The 14,725-nt window shown below is 39.0% G+C and overlaps 1 long non-coding RNA gene across 1 annotated transcript in view; it reads right to left on the bottom strand.

The window, feature by feature from the left end:
* Positions 1 to 113: 113 nt before the first annotated feature.
* LOC105738247 overlaps positions 114 to 14,725 on the bottom strand; it is a 26,415-nt gene continuing 11,803 nt past the window's right edge. The window contains exons 3-4 of the long non-coding RNA XR_001114016.2: positions 910 to 1,040; positions 114 to 203 (exon numbers count right to left, since the gene is read on the bottom strand). This is a non-coding gene — a long non-coding RNA (uncharacterized LOC105738247). The remainder of the gene's footprint in view (positions 204 to 909; positions 1,041 to 14,725) is intronic.

Raw genomic sequence — 14,725 nt, 5'->3', positions numbered from 1 at the left:
TTGGTCTCTTCACCAACTTGCAATCTCAAGACATTATCAGGTATTTGTGGTGAAGATGGTAGTCTTATTCTGTTTTGTGCTGCTATAACAGAATGCCTGAGACTGAGACTGGGTGATTTACAATGAAGAAATTTATTAGCTCACAGTTCTGGATGCTGGGAAATTCACTATGGAGGTGCCAACATATGTTGAGAGGCTTCTTGCTACATCGTCACATTGTAGAAGGTAAGAGAGAGAGCAAAAAGAGGCTGAATTCATCTTTTTGCAATGTAATTAACCCCACCCATAATGGTAGAGCCTCCTGGCCTACTTCTTTCTTAAGTGGTTCCACCTCTTAATACTATTACAATGGCAACCAAATTTCAACATGAGTTTTGAAGAAGAAAGACATTCAAGCCATAGCAATGGTTAAGTAGGAAAATGGACTTGAGTTTGAAGTTCCTCTAGGATTTTCAAATGCAGTTGTTTATAAAGTCCGGAGCTAAAAATGGGAGTTACAGTTGTTGTAGGACCAATGCTTAGTCATCTTTGTGGAACAAAGATATGTGATGCCAATTAGTAATGGAGTTCTTACAGTCTCTTTGTCAACTTTTCATAACTGCCATAACTGTTGGTTAAATTTTCTACTTAAAACTTCTTAATGTTCATATCCGGAGTAGAAATAAACATAATTTTAGGCAATATCCGGTATATAGGACTTTATAAATTATATTATACCATGTTTAAATGATACATCATAATCTTTCATAAATTATGCTAGATCTTGTTTCTATTCTATAATCTTTTCAATTTGAAACTGAATTGTTCATTTTTAAATAATTTCAGCATGTAGCATCATATTTTCAGTTTCTTCCATGCCTTCCTACAAGTCAAAATCTTATCCCAAGTGACATTCCCATCTCTACTCACCCATCTTCTTCAAATCATGGAAAAGTTTCCCCAAATTCTCTCTCCTTTCTGAAGCATCTCTTCAAAGATATCCCTTTCTATACATCTTCCTTGAGTACACATAAAAGTTTACTCCAAATTTGTGAAATGTACTTGAAAAAATAAACACGGTTGAAGGGGGTTAATTATATAAAACATTTCTTCACACGTATGTTAGTTTTCTATTTCTGAGTAAAAAACTACCACACAATTATTGGCTTGAATGAACACCATTTATTCTCTCACGGTTTCTGCAGGTCAAAAATCTGGAAACAGCTGAACTAGTTGCTCCAACTGGAGTGTCAACAGTATGAGCTGGCCTGTGTTCCTTTCTGGAGCTTGGGGCCCTCTTTCTGGCTCACATTGCTGTTGCCAGAATTCAGTTCCCAGTGGCTGTGGGACTGAGGCTTCTGGTTTCTTGCTGACTGTTGACCAGGGAACAATCTCAGCATGGCTCCCTCAGCACACCCTCTCATGTTCCCAACATCTTGACCCACAAACCCCTCGTCTAATACAACAGAGTCTCATATATGTCAGATAATCACAAATGTGACTATTCCATCAGCACTTGCTCTGTAACACAACCTAATCCAGGGAGTGGCTTTCCCATCATATTCAAAGGTTCCATACTCATTTAAGCATAAGGCATCATATAAGGCATGTATACCAGGGAGCTGGAATATTGGGAGTCAGCTTAGAATTCTGTCTACCATCACGTTTCAATAAGTTTGGGCTGCTATACTAAACAGACTGGGTGGCTTAAACAACAAAATTTATTTCTCACCATTATGGAGGCTGGAGAGTACAAGACCAAGGGGCCAACAGAACTGGTGCCTGGTGAAGGCCAACTTCCTGGCCTGTAGAAAGACGCCTTCCCTCTGTATCCTCACATGACTAACCGAATGATCACCTTGTGTCTCTTCTTATAAGGGCACTAACCCCATTCATGAGGGTGGAATCACTTCCCAAAAGCCCCACCTCCAGATATCATCACATTGGGAATTAGAGTTCAACATGTGAATTTTGGTGGAATACGAACACAACACGACAATAGAATTCATGAGGAAGCTCTCAATGTCAAATTCCTATAAATTATTAAAGAATGTAATTGACATTCTTTAAAGAGTCATTAAAGAAATTTGCTTGTCCTGCCTCTATTCAAGACTTTAACAAATATTAGGTAAAGAAATTTTTACTATGGGGCAAGTGGTTTATATAGTTAAGTGAATGTGTGTGTATACATATATATATATAGTATGTATTCCAGTACAATAATTATTGGCCAGGTCTGTAAACAAGTATTCCACAGAAGTGCCTTCATAGTTGCTAAAACAGGATTATGGGAGTGACAGACATAGGGCTGAAGAGGACAGGGAGAAAATGTGCATGGTTGTGAGAATACATTGCTTTGATTCTTCGACTTTTCATGATATATAAAAACAAATACACAGTGGCTCATGCCTGTAATCCCAGCACTCACCTGATATCGTGAGTTAGAGATCAGCCTGGCCAACTCAGTGAAACCCCGTCTCTACTAAAAATACAAAAATTAGCTGGGCATGGTGGCACACACCTGTGGTCCCAGCAACTAGGGAGGCTGAGGCAGGAGAATCGCTCCAACTTGGGAGGTGGAGGTTGCAGTGAGCCAAGATCATTCCACTGCACTCCAGCCTGGGTAAGAGAGTGAGACTCCATCTCAAAAAAAAATAAAAAAATAAAAAATAAATAAAGTAGGGGATTGACTTCAATAATATCATGAAAGTATTTAAAATGAAATTCTGAGCTTGGAAAATAATTTCAAATTTTGGTATAAACACATAAACTAAAAATATAGATAAGAAAAAAATATTTTCACATATATGATTGACCAAAAAAATGATCTTTCTAAAATCCTAGTGCTTTTGTTTGTTTTTTTGTTTTGAGATGGTGTCTCATTCTGTCACCAGGCTGGAGTGCAATGGCACAATCTTGACTCACTGCAACCTCCACCTCCCAGGTTCAAGCGATTCTCCTGCCTCAGTCTCCTGAGTAGCTGGGATTACAGGCACGCACCACTACACCCAGCTAATTTTTTTGTGTTTTTAGTAGAGATGGGATTTCACCATATTGGCCAGGATGCTCTCGATCTCCTGACCTCGTGATCTGCCCGCCTCAGCCTCCCAAAGTTCTGGGATTACAGGCATGAGCCACCATGCCTGGCCAAATCCTAATCCTTTTCTATTTAAAAATAGATGACTCAAAGAGAAAATGAGCAATGATGGAAATTCATAGGAGGAGAAATTAAAATGGCCAAAAAGCATATTAAATGGCATTGAGCCTTGGTAGTGGTCAAAAAATACAAAATAAAGCAAAATGAGATATTACTGCTTACCTATTAGTTTACACTGTTGGTAGAAATGTGCACTGTCCTAGGTTTCTGACCAGAAATTTGTGATATTTATTAAAATTTACAACATGCATGTCCCAAGCAATATCACACTTGGGAATCAACTCCATAATTATAAGTATCTATGTGAAAGGATACAGAAACAAGGCTACTAACTGCAGCCTTACTTATACAAGAAACAAAAATTTTTAAACTATCTGTTTGATTGACAGAATAAGGAATGATAACTCCCTATTTTGAATGGTAAGTGGATCTTATTAAAAAAAAAACAAAACAGGGGGCCTGGCGTGGTGGCTCATGCCCATTATCCCAACACTTTGGGAGACCAAAGCAGGTGGATCCCTTGAGCTAGGGAGTTCAAGACCAGCCTGGGAAACATGGCAAAAACCTGTCTCTACAAAAAAACACAAAAATTAGCCAGGCATAGTGGCACCCGACTGTTGTCCCAGCTACTTGGGAGGCTGAAGTGGGAGGATTGCTGGTGCCCAGAAGGCACAGGTTGCAGTGAGCCATGATGGCACCACTGCACTCCAGCTTGGGCAACAAAGCAAGTCCTCATGTCAAAAACAAAAACAAAAACAAATTATATCTTAAAACCTAGAGAAATTAATATGATGCATTAGAAAGTATAAAAAGCAAGTTAAAGAATAATGTGTATTATATGATCCAATTTTTGTGAAAGACAAAATAAAACAAATTAAAATTCTTATTTATTGGCATATAGGTTGGTATGAGCATAGAGAAAGATATAGAAATGTACAAAACAGGCTGTTCACCTCAGAAACCTGGATCTGAAAAGAGTTGAAGAACTAAAGTTAACTTTTGAACCATAACTGTTTCAAACTAATATTATGTAATTTCTTTACATACTATTCTTGAAAGTTTTGAATAGAGGCAGGACAATCAAATTTATTTAATAATTTCTTCAAGAATGTCAATCACATTCTTTAACAATTTTTAGAAACCTGAAATCGAGATTGTCAGTTATGAGATTTATGATTTTATTACTTTTTTACCTTATAAAAAATTGTAATGAAAGATTCTAGCTGCCAACATGTATATGTAATTGTGAAATAATTTAAAGGTACTGTAATTGAGATTTTAATTACTTTAAAAAACTTCTGGAGGAGGTTCCAAGATGGCCAAATAGGAACAGCTCCAGTCTACAGCTCCCAGCGTGAGTGACGCAGAAGATGGGTGATTTCTGCATTTCTAACTGAGGTACCAGGTTCATCTCACTGGGGCTTGTCAAACAGTGGGTGCAGCCCATGGAGCAGGGTGGGGCATCGCCTCAACAGGGAAGCGCAAGGGGTCGGGGAATTCCTTTTCCTAGCCAAGGGAAGCTGTGACAGACGGTACCTGGAAAATCAGGACACTCCCACCCGAATACTGCGCTTTTCCAATGGTCTTAGCAAACAGCACACCAGGAGATTATATCCTGCACCTGGCTCAGAGGGTCCCATGCCCACGGAGCCTCACTCACTGCTAGCACAACAGTCTGAGATTAAACTGCAAGACAGCAGCGAGGCTGGGGGAGGGGCGCCCGCCATTGCTGAGGCTTGAGTAGGTAAACCAAGCGGCCAGGAGGCTTAAACTGGGTGAAGCCCACTGCAGCTCAAGGAGGCCTGCCTGACTCTGTAGGCTCCACCTCTGGGGGCAGGGCATAGCTGAACAAAAGGCAGCAGAATTTTCCACAGACTTAAACGTTCCTGTATCATAGCTTTGAAGAGAGTAGTGGTTCTCCCAGCATGGAGTTTGAGATCTGAGAACAGACACACTGCCTCCTCAAATGGGTCCCTGACCCCTGAGTAGTCTAACTGGGAGACATCTCCCAGTAGGGGCCGACTGACACCTCATACAGCCACGTGCCCCTCTGAGACGAAGCTTCCAGAGGAAGGATCAGGCAGCAACTTTCCTGTTCTGCAATATTCGCTGTTCTGTAGCCTCCACTGGTGATACCCAAGCAAACAGTGTCTGGAGTGGACCTCCAGCAAACTCCAACAGACCTGCAGCTGAGGGTCCTGACTGTTAGAAAGAAAACTAACAAACAGAAAGGACATCCACACCAAAATCCCATCTGTATGTCACCATGACAAAAGACCAAAGGTAGATAAAACCACAAAGATGGGGAGAAACCAGAGCAGAAAAGCTGAAAATTCTAAAAATCAGAGTGCCTCTTCTCCTCCAAAGGAACAGAGCTCCTCACCTGCAATGGAACAAAGCTGGATGGAGAATGACTTTGACGAGTTGAGAGAAGAAGGTTTCAGATGATCTGTAACAACAAACTTCTCCAAGCTAAGGGAGGAAGTTCGAACCCATCACAAAGAAGCTAAAAACCTTGAAAAAAGATTAGACGAATGGCTAACTAGAATAAAAAGTGTAGGGAAGACCTTAAATGACCTGATGGAGCTGAAAAGAATGGCACAAGAACTACGTGATGCATGCACAACCTTCAGTAGCCAATTTGATCAAGTGGAAGAAAGAGTATCAGTGATGGAAGATCAAATGAATGAAATGAAGTGAGAAGGCAAGTTTAGAGAAAAAAGAGTGAAAAGAAATGAACAAAGCCCCCAAGAAATATGGGACTATGTGAAAAGCCCAAATCTACATCTGATTGGTGTACCTGAAATTGACAGGGAGAATGGAACCAAGTTGGAAAACACTCTGCAGGATATTATCCAGGAGAACTTCCCCAACCTAGCAAGGCAGGCCAACATTCAGATTCAGGAAATACAGAGGACGCCACAAAGATACTCCTCAAGAAGAGCAACTCCAAGACACATAATTGTCAGACTCACCAAAGTTGAAGTGAAGGAAAAAATGTTAAGGGCAGCCAGAGAGAAAAGTTGGATTACCCACAAAGGAAAGCCCATCAGACTAACAGCTGATGTCTCGGCAGAAACTCTACAAGCCAGAAGAGAGTGGGGGACAATATTCAACATTCTTAAAGAAAAGAGTTTTCAACCCAGAATTTCATATCCAGCCAAACTAAGCTTCATAAGTGAAGGAGAAATAAAATCCTTTACAGACAAATGCTGAGAGATTTTCTCACTGCCAGGCCTGCCTTACAAGAGTTCCTGAAGGAAGCACTAAACATGGAAAGGAACAACGAGTACCAGCCAATGCAAAAACATGCCAAATTGTGGGAATTGAGCAATGAGAACACGTGGACACAGGAAGGGGAACATCACACACCAGGACCTGTTGTGGGTTGGGGGGAAAGGGGAGGGATAGCATTGGGAGATATACATAATGTAAATGATGAGTTAATGGGTGCAGCACACCAACATGGCACATGTATACATATGAAACAAACCTGCACGTTGTGTGCATGTATCCTAGAACTTAAAGTATAATAAAAAAAATTTTTAAAAAGCCAAATTGTAAAGACCATTGATGCTAGGAAGAAACTGCATCAACTAATGAGCAAAATAACCAGCTAACATCATAACAGGATCAAATTCACACATAACAATATTAACCTTAAATGTAACTGGCTAAATGCTCCAATTAAAAGACACAGACTGGCAAATTGGATAAACAGTCAAGACTCATCTGTGTGCTATATTCAGGAAACCCATCTCATGTGCAGAGACACACATAGGCTCAAAATAAAGGGATGGAGGAAGATCTACCAAGCAAATGGAAAACAAAAAAAAGCAGGGGTTGCAATCCTAGTCTCTGATAAAACAGACTTTAAACCAACAAAGATCAAAAGAGACAAAGAAGGACATTATAACATTGTAAAGGGATCAATTCAACAAGAAGAGCTAACTATCCTAAATATATATGTACCCAAAACAGGAGCACCCAGATTCATAATGCAAGCCCTTAGAGACCTACAAAGAGACTTAGAATCCCACACAATAATAATGGGAGACTTTAACACCCCACTGTCAGTATTAGACAGATCAACAAGACAGAAACTTAACAAGGATATCCAGGACTTGAACTTAGCTCACACCAAGTAGACCTAATAGACATCTACAGAATTCTCCACCCCAAATCAACAGAATATACATTCTTTTCAGCACCGCATCGCACTTATTCCAAAATTTACCACAGAGTTGGAAGTAAAGCACTTCTCAGCAAATATAAAAGAATGAAAATTATAACAAACTGTCTCTCAGACCACAGTGCAATCAAACTAGAACTCAGGATTAAGAAACTCACTCAAAACCACTCAACTACATGGAAACTGAACAACCTGCTCCTGAATAACTAGTGGGTACACAATGAAATGAAGGCAGAAATAAAGATATTCTTTGAAACCAATGAGAACGAAGACACAACATACCAGAATTTCTGGGACACATTCAAAGCAGTGTGTAGAGGGATGTTTATAGCACTAAATGCCCACAAGAGAAAGCAGGCAAGATCAAAAATTGACACCCTAACATCACAATTAAAAGAACTAGAGAAGGAAGAGCAAACACATTCAAAAGCTAGCAGAAGGCAACTAAGATCAGAGCAGAACTGAGGGAGACAGAGACACAAAAAACCCTTCAAAAAATCAATGAATCCAGGAGCTGGTTTTTGGAAAACATCAACAAAATTGATAGACCACTAGCAAGACTAATAAAGAAGAAAAGAGAGAAGAATCAAGTAGATGCAATAAAAAATGATAAAAGGGATATCACCACCGATCCCACAGAAATACAAACTACCAGCAGAGAATGCTATAAACACCTCTACACAAATAAACTAGAAAATGTAGAAGAGATGGATAAATTCCTCGACACATACACCATCCCAAGACTAAACCAGGAAGAAGTTGATCCCTGAATAGATAAATAACAGGCTCTGAAATTGAGGCAATAATTAATAGCCTACCAGCTGAAAAATGTCCAGGGCCAGATGGATTCACAGCCGAATTCTACCAGAGGTACAAGGAGTAGTTGGTACCATTCATTCTGAAACTATTTCAATCAGTAGAAAAAGAGGCAATCCTCTGTAACTCATTTTATGAGGCCAGCATCATCCTGATACCAAAGCCTGGCAGAGACACAACCAAAAAAGAGAATTTTAGACCAATATCCCTTATGAACATCAATGCAAAAATCCTCAATACAACACTGGCAAACCAAATCCAGCAGCACATCAAAAAGATGATCCATCATGATCAAGTTGGCTTCATCCCGGGGATGCAAGGCTGGTTCAACATATGCAGATCAATAAAGATAATCTAGCATATAAACAAAACCAAAGACAAAAATCCCATGATTGTCTCAATAGATGCAGAAAAGGCCTTTGACAAAATTCAACAGCGCTTTATGCTAAAAACTCTCAATAAACTAGATATTGATGGGACTTATCTCAAAATAATAAGACCTATCTATGAGAAACCCATAGCCAATATCATACTGAATGGGCAAGAACTGGAAGCATTCCCTTTGAAAACTGGCACAAGACAGGGATGCCCTCTCTCAACACTCCTATTCAACAGAGTGTTGGAAGTTCTGGCCAGGGCAATCAGGTAGGAGAAAGAAATAAGGATATTCATTTAGGAAAAGAGGAAGTCAAATTGTCCCTGTTTGCAGATAACATGATTGTATATTTAGAAAACCCCATCATCTCAGCCCAAAATCTCCTTAAGCTGATAAGCAACTTCAACAAAGTCTCAGGATACAAAATCAATTTGCAAAAATCACAAGCATTCCTATACACCAATAACAGACAAACAGAGAGCCAAATCATGAGTGAACTCCCATTCACAATTGCTACAAAGAGAACAAAATACCTAGGAATCCAACTTACAAGGGATGTTAAGGATCTCTTCAAGGAGAACTGCAAACCACTGCCCAACAAAATAAAAGAGGACACAAACAAATGGAAGAACATTCCATGCTCATGGATAGGAAGAATCAATATTGTGAAAATGGCCATACTGCCCAAGGTAATTTATAGATTCAATGCCATCCCCATCAAGCTACCAATGATTTTCTTCACAGAATTGGAAAAAACTGTTTTAAAGTTCATATGGAACCAAAAAAGAGCCTGCATTGCCAAGACAATCCTAAGCAAAAAGAAGAAAGCTGGAGGCATCACGCTGCCTGACTTCAAACTATACTACAAGGCTACAGTAACCAAAACAGCATGGTACTGGTACCAAAACAGATATATAGACCAATGGAACAGAACAGAGGCCTCAGAAATAATGTCACACATCTACAACCATCTGATCTTTGACAAACCTGACAAAAACAAGCAATGGGAAAGGATTCTGTATTTAATAAATACTGCTGAAAAAACTGGCTAGCCACATGCAGAAAACTGAAACTGGACCCCTTCCTTACACCTTATACAAAAATTAACTCAAGATGAATTAAACACTTAAATGTAAGACCTAAAACCATAAAAGCCCTAGAAGAAAACCTAGGCAATACCATTCAGGACATAGGCATGTACGGCAAAGACTTCATGACTAAAACACCAAAAGCAATGGCAACAAAAGCCAAAATGGTCTAAGGGGTTCTAATTAAACTAAACAGCTTCTGCACAGTAAAAGAAACTATCATCAGAGTGAAAAGGCAACCTACAGAATGGGAGAACATTTTTGCAATCTATCAATCTGACAAAGGGCTAAAATCCAGAATCTACAAGGAACTTAAACAAATTTACAGGAAAAAAATCAAACAACCCCATCAAAAAGTGGGTGAAGGATATGAACAGACACTTCTCAAAATAAGACATTCATGCAGCCAACAGACACATAAGAAAAATGTTTATCAACACTAGCCATCAGAGAAATGCAATTCAAAACCACAATGAGAGAACATCTCATGCTAGTTGGAGTGGCAATCATTAAAAAGTCAGGAAACAACAGGGGCTGGAGAGGATGTGGAGAAATCGGAACACTTTTACACTGTTGGTGGGACTGTAAACTAGTTCAACCATTGTGGAAGACAGTATGGTGATTCCTCAAGGATCTAGAACTAGAAATACCATTTGACCCAGCCATCCCATTACTGGGTATATACCCAAAGGATTATAAATCATACTGCTATAAAGACACATGCACACGTATGTTTATTGCAGCTCTATTCACAATAGCAAAGACTTGGAACCAACCCAAATGTCCATCAATGATAGACTGGATTAAGAAAATGTGGCACATATACACCATGGAAGACTATGCAGCCATAAAAAAGGATAAGCTCAGGTCTTTTGTAAGAACATGGATGAAGCTGGAAACCATCATTCTGAACAAACTATCACAAGGACAGAAAACCAAACACTGCATGTTCTCACCCACAGGTGGGAATTGAACAATGAGAACACTTGGACACAGGGTGGGGAACATCACACATCGGGGCCTGTCGTGCGGTGGGGGGAGTGGGAGGGATAGCATTAGGAGATATACCTAATGTAAATGACGAGTTAATGGGTGCAGCACACCAACATGGCACATGTATACATATGTAACAAACCTGCATGTTGTGCACATGTACCCTAGAACTTAAAGTATAATAAAAAATAAATAAACAAAATTTTTAAAAAAGTTAAAAAAAAAAAAAAAAAAACTTCTGACCAAATAAAGGTCAAACTAATATAAACTATCTCAGCCATGTCAAAAGCCTTGGGAAGAAATTCCTCATAGAGTCATAGAAATGTTTTTCTTACCGGATCAGTTAGGAAGCTAAGATTATGGCAGACATATAAGGCTGGATATAAGAAAATTCTCACAGACCTTAATATGAGTTTTAGAGCGGTTAAACATGAGATTATTATAAGGTCCAATAGATTTTTGGCTACAGCCTTGCTAGATTCATGCAAAAAAGCTTTTGAATTACCTAGGTAGACCTGGATTTTGCCTTTTTCTCCCAAGTGGCTTATAATTGGATTTTCAATTACCCTCTTGGGCCCCAGAGTGCTGGCAGCTGGGCATGTGTCTTCTACAGAGAAACTTCCAAAATCATCCTTTGAAAAATCTGACCAGCCGAAGAGAAAATACCTATGCTTACTGACATTATATTCCCCAGCAATTAATCCCACCAGAGAGTTCTATAGCGAATCTCACATGACACAGATGCCACCCATGTATTCAGAGCTTCCTGATAGCTTGTTAGTGCCCCATCCTACAACAGAAGACAACAAAGATCATCAGAAATGTGGAGTGATTCTAGCTTTGTAATCATAAAGATAGAAACAAAGCAAAGAAAAAAGAAGTTGGAAGAAATAATCCATGAAGTGAAAAAATACAAAATGTTTTTAAAAGCTGTTATTATTTGCAAAGAGAAAAGATATTATATGCATGAAAGAAGAATATGATACCATAAAAAATCTCTTGAGAACTAAAAATCATCACAGCAGAGTAGAAATCCAATAGAAGCATAAAAGATCGTGATAAATTTACCCCTCGGTGTACCTTTTCTTCAGAAGATTACTAATGAAATCCCCCCAAACTGATAATTAATTCAGAAAGATGTGGTATCTGACAAGCTGATGCTCTCACCCTGGGGAGAGGGAAGGGATTCCCCAGGACGAGGGTGAGGAGGCTCCAGGATGGCAGGTGTGGCCAGATGCAAAGCACCTCCTGCCTACACGGGAGTAAGTCAAAGACTCCAGAGAGATACACAGCTGGGAATAAAATTTCCAGAGACTAGATCAACAATCATGCTGTGTCTCAAGCAATTTAAATGGAAATAAAGTTGACATGTTCTCAAAAAATATGCTAAAAAACTCAAAAGTGGCTTTAAGGCTGACATAGACATAAAAAATATATGTCTATAAAATGATAATAATAATAGAATCTGCCTCATAGAGTTATTCTGAGGTTTACGTTAGTGGATGAATGTGAAGCATATAGAACAGCAATTTGCACATGCTGAGAGTGACAAGGATGTTAGCTATTATTCTTCTTCAGGTTATTAAACTCCAGAGTTAGGCTTCCTGGAATCCTGGCCCCACCACTAGCTGTGTTACATTGGGAAATTGATGCAATCTCTCTAAACCTCAATGTCTTCATCTGTACAATGCTCGTGGCATGGTATCTACCTCATAAGCTAAAGCTAAACATTATACAAAATGAGACAATGTATGTGCAAAAGTGAGCAAAATCAGCACTCTATAAATGTTAGATATAGATAGTAATCATTTGTATTTTACAAAAATGTATACTTTTAACTTCAAAAATGAAAAAAATCTTCACCATTAAAGAACTCTTTAGTTTTCAGAAATTTTTATATCATGACAACCATAGCATTTGTATTACTCTGTATTGTTTTAATAAACATTTGGTATTTCTACATCGTCTCAGTAAATATACTTTTAAGCATCTGCCAAGCACATTATCAGATAATTTAAAATACATTAACACATCATCAAAACACTTTTGGAACATTCAGATGATTTGTAGCTTGGCTTTAACAGAGAAGGCTGCATGGAACATCTCTGCTTTTGGATTGGTTTTCTTAGATTATTTCCCAACTTCGTTCACAGAAGGAATGTAAACAAACATTTTGATCTCTCACACATGCTCTTCTTGGCAGGATTCCAGGCTCCACAGCCACTGCAAGACCAGCAAGCATTTCAGTTCCTTCAACATGTTGGGCTTCAGTACCAAAATCAAAATGAAACTCTAATTGAGTAGGAATTGATGGCTTTGAATGTGAGATTTTCAAAAATTGCTCTAGGAACTTAAAATTTATTCTATTTAATGTAATATTCTATACAGTATTTATTCCATTCTCAAGTTCTATTTATTGCTACTAAAGTCCCTCTCCCACTCTTCATTTGGCACCTCATGTCCAAACATGCTTTAAAGTTTGCTATTTATGCACATACATTAAATGTTACATTTTTCTAGAAATATTTAAAATAATATTAATCTCACCATTTTGCCAAGTTATTTAACCCCAAAAATGAAGGATTTGAACTGAAGATACTTTCTGCCAGTTACAGTATTCTTTCTTGGGTCCATGTAAATTACGGACCTCTTGGGTTAAAGGATACAGTTGGATCTCTTGCAGAGATGCTGGTCTGTCCTTCTCCAGGCTTTGGAGTCACATATCTGCACTACTCATCATTACCTGTATAATTATATTAGAGGTGCCAGTCCTTGCCTTCCACTAACTTTCCAAGAGCACTTGTGGTAATTTGTTACATCAGCAATAGAAAATTAACACACCCCTGTTGCAGACATGACCAGCTAAGGTTTGTGGGTAGACACATCTCCCTCTTTGACCACAGCCTGGAAGAGCTCTCCAATTTTAAGAAGCCATAAGATTACATTGGGTCCACCTGGATAATCCAAGCTAATCTTCCAACCTCAAGACCTTTAACTGAATCACATCAACAAAATCCATTTTTTTGCCATGTAAAGCAACATAATCCTAGATTCCAGGGATTAGGAGTAGGCATCTTTGTGGGCCATTATTCTGCCTACAACACAGGAGATCACTGACCTAGATGGAACCAAGCATATCATCGCTCTGGATAAGCTAAATTTAGAATACAGTACTTGGTGGAAATGGAATATAGAATTGGGCTGGCTTGCAGAGACACACACAGAGAGGGAAGCAGAGGAAAGTGATGTCCTGTGACCCCTAGAGATTGACAGGGTTACCTTTGGACACTCCAGATGTTGCTCCAGGCCTGCCATAGTGCTCTGATACTAGAATACTGACACTCAATCATGTGTCCCCTACTCTTCCCACCTGCTCATGTATACATTTAGAAGCTGGGGCAAAGAGTAAGCACAGAGTACTTGCCAGATGGTACTGAAGAAAGACAAACCCACAGCCAATCCAATATCATACTGAATGGGCAAAAGCTGGAAGCATTCCCTTTAAAAACCAGCACAAGACAAGAATGTCCTCTCTCAACACTCCTATTAAACATAGTACTGGAAGTTCTGGCCAGGGCAATCAGGCAAGAGAAAGAAATAAAATGTATTCAAATAAGAAGAGAGGAAGTCAAATTGTCTCTGTTTGCAGATGCCATGATAGTGTATTTAGAAAACCCCATCATCTCAGCCCAAAATCTCCTTAAACTGATAAGCAACTTCAGCAAAGTCTCAAGAAACAAAATCAATGTGCAAAAATCACAAGCATTCTTACACACCAATAATAAACAAAGAGCCAAATCATGAGTGAACTCCCATTCACAATTGCTTCAAAGAGAATAAAATACCGAGGAATACAACTTACAAGGGATATGAAGGACCTCTTCAAGGAAAACTACAAACCACTGCTCAAGGAAATAAGAGGGAACACAAACAAATGGAATAACATTCCATGCTCATGGATAGGAAGAATCAATATCATGAAAACGGCCATACTCCCCAAAGTAACTAATAGATTCAATGCTATCCCCATTAAGCTACCATTGGCTTTCTTCACAGAGTTAGAAAAAAACTACCTTACATTTCATACGGAACCAAAAAAGATACCATATAGCCAAAACAATCCT

This window comes from Nomascus leucogenys, chromosome 9, assembly GCF_006542625.1.
Source record: "Nomascus leucogenys isolate Asia chromosome 9, Asia_NLE_v1, whole genome shotgun sequence".
NCBI classification, from domain to species: Eukaryota; Metazoa; Chordata; class Mammalia; order Primates; family Hylobatidae; genus Nomascus; species Nomascus leucogenys.
This window is presented reverse-complemented; position numbering and strand designations above follow the sequence as displayed.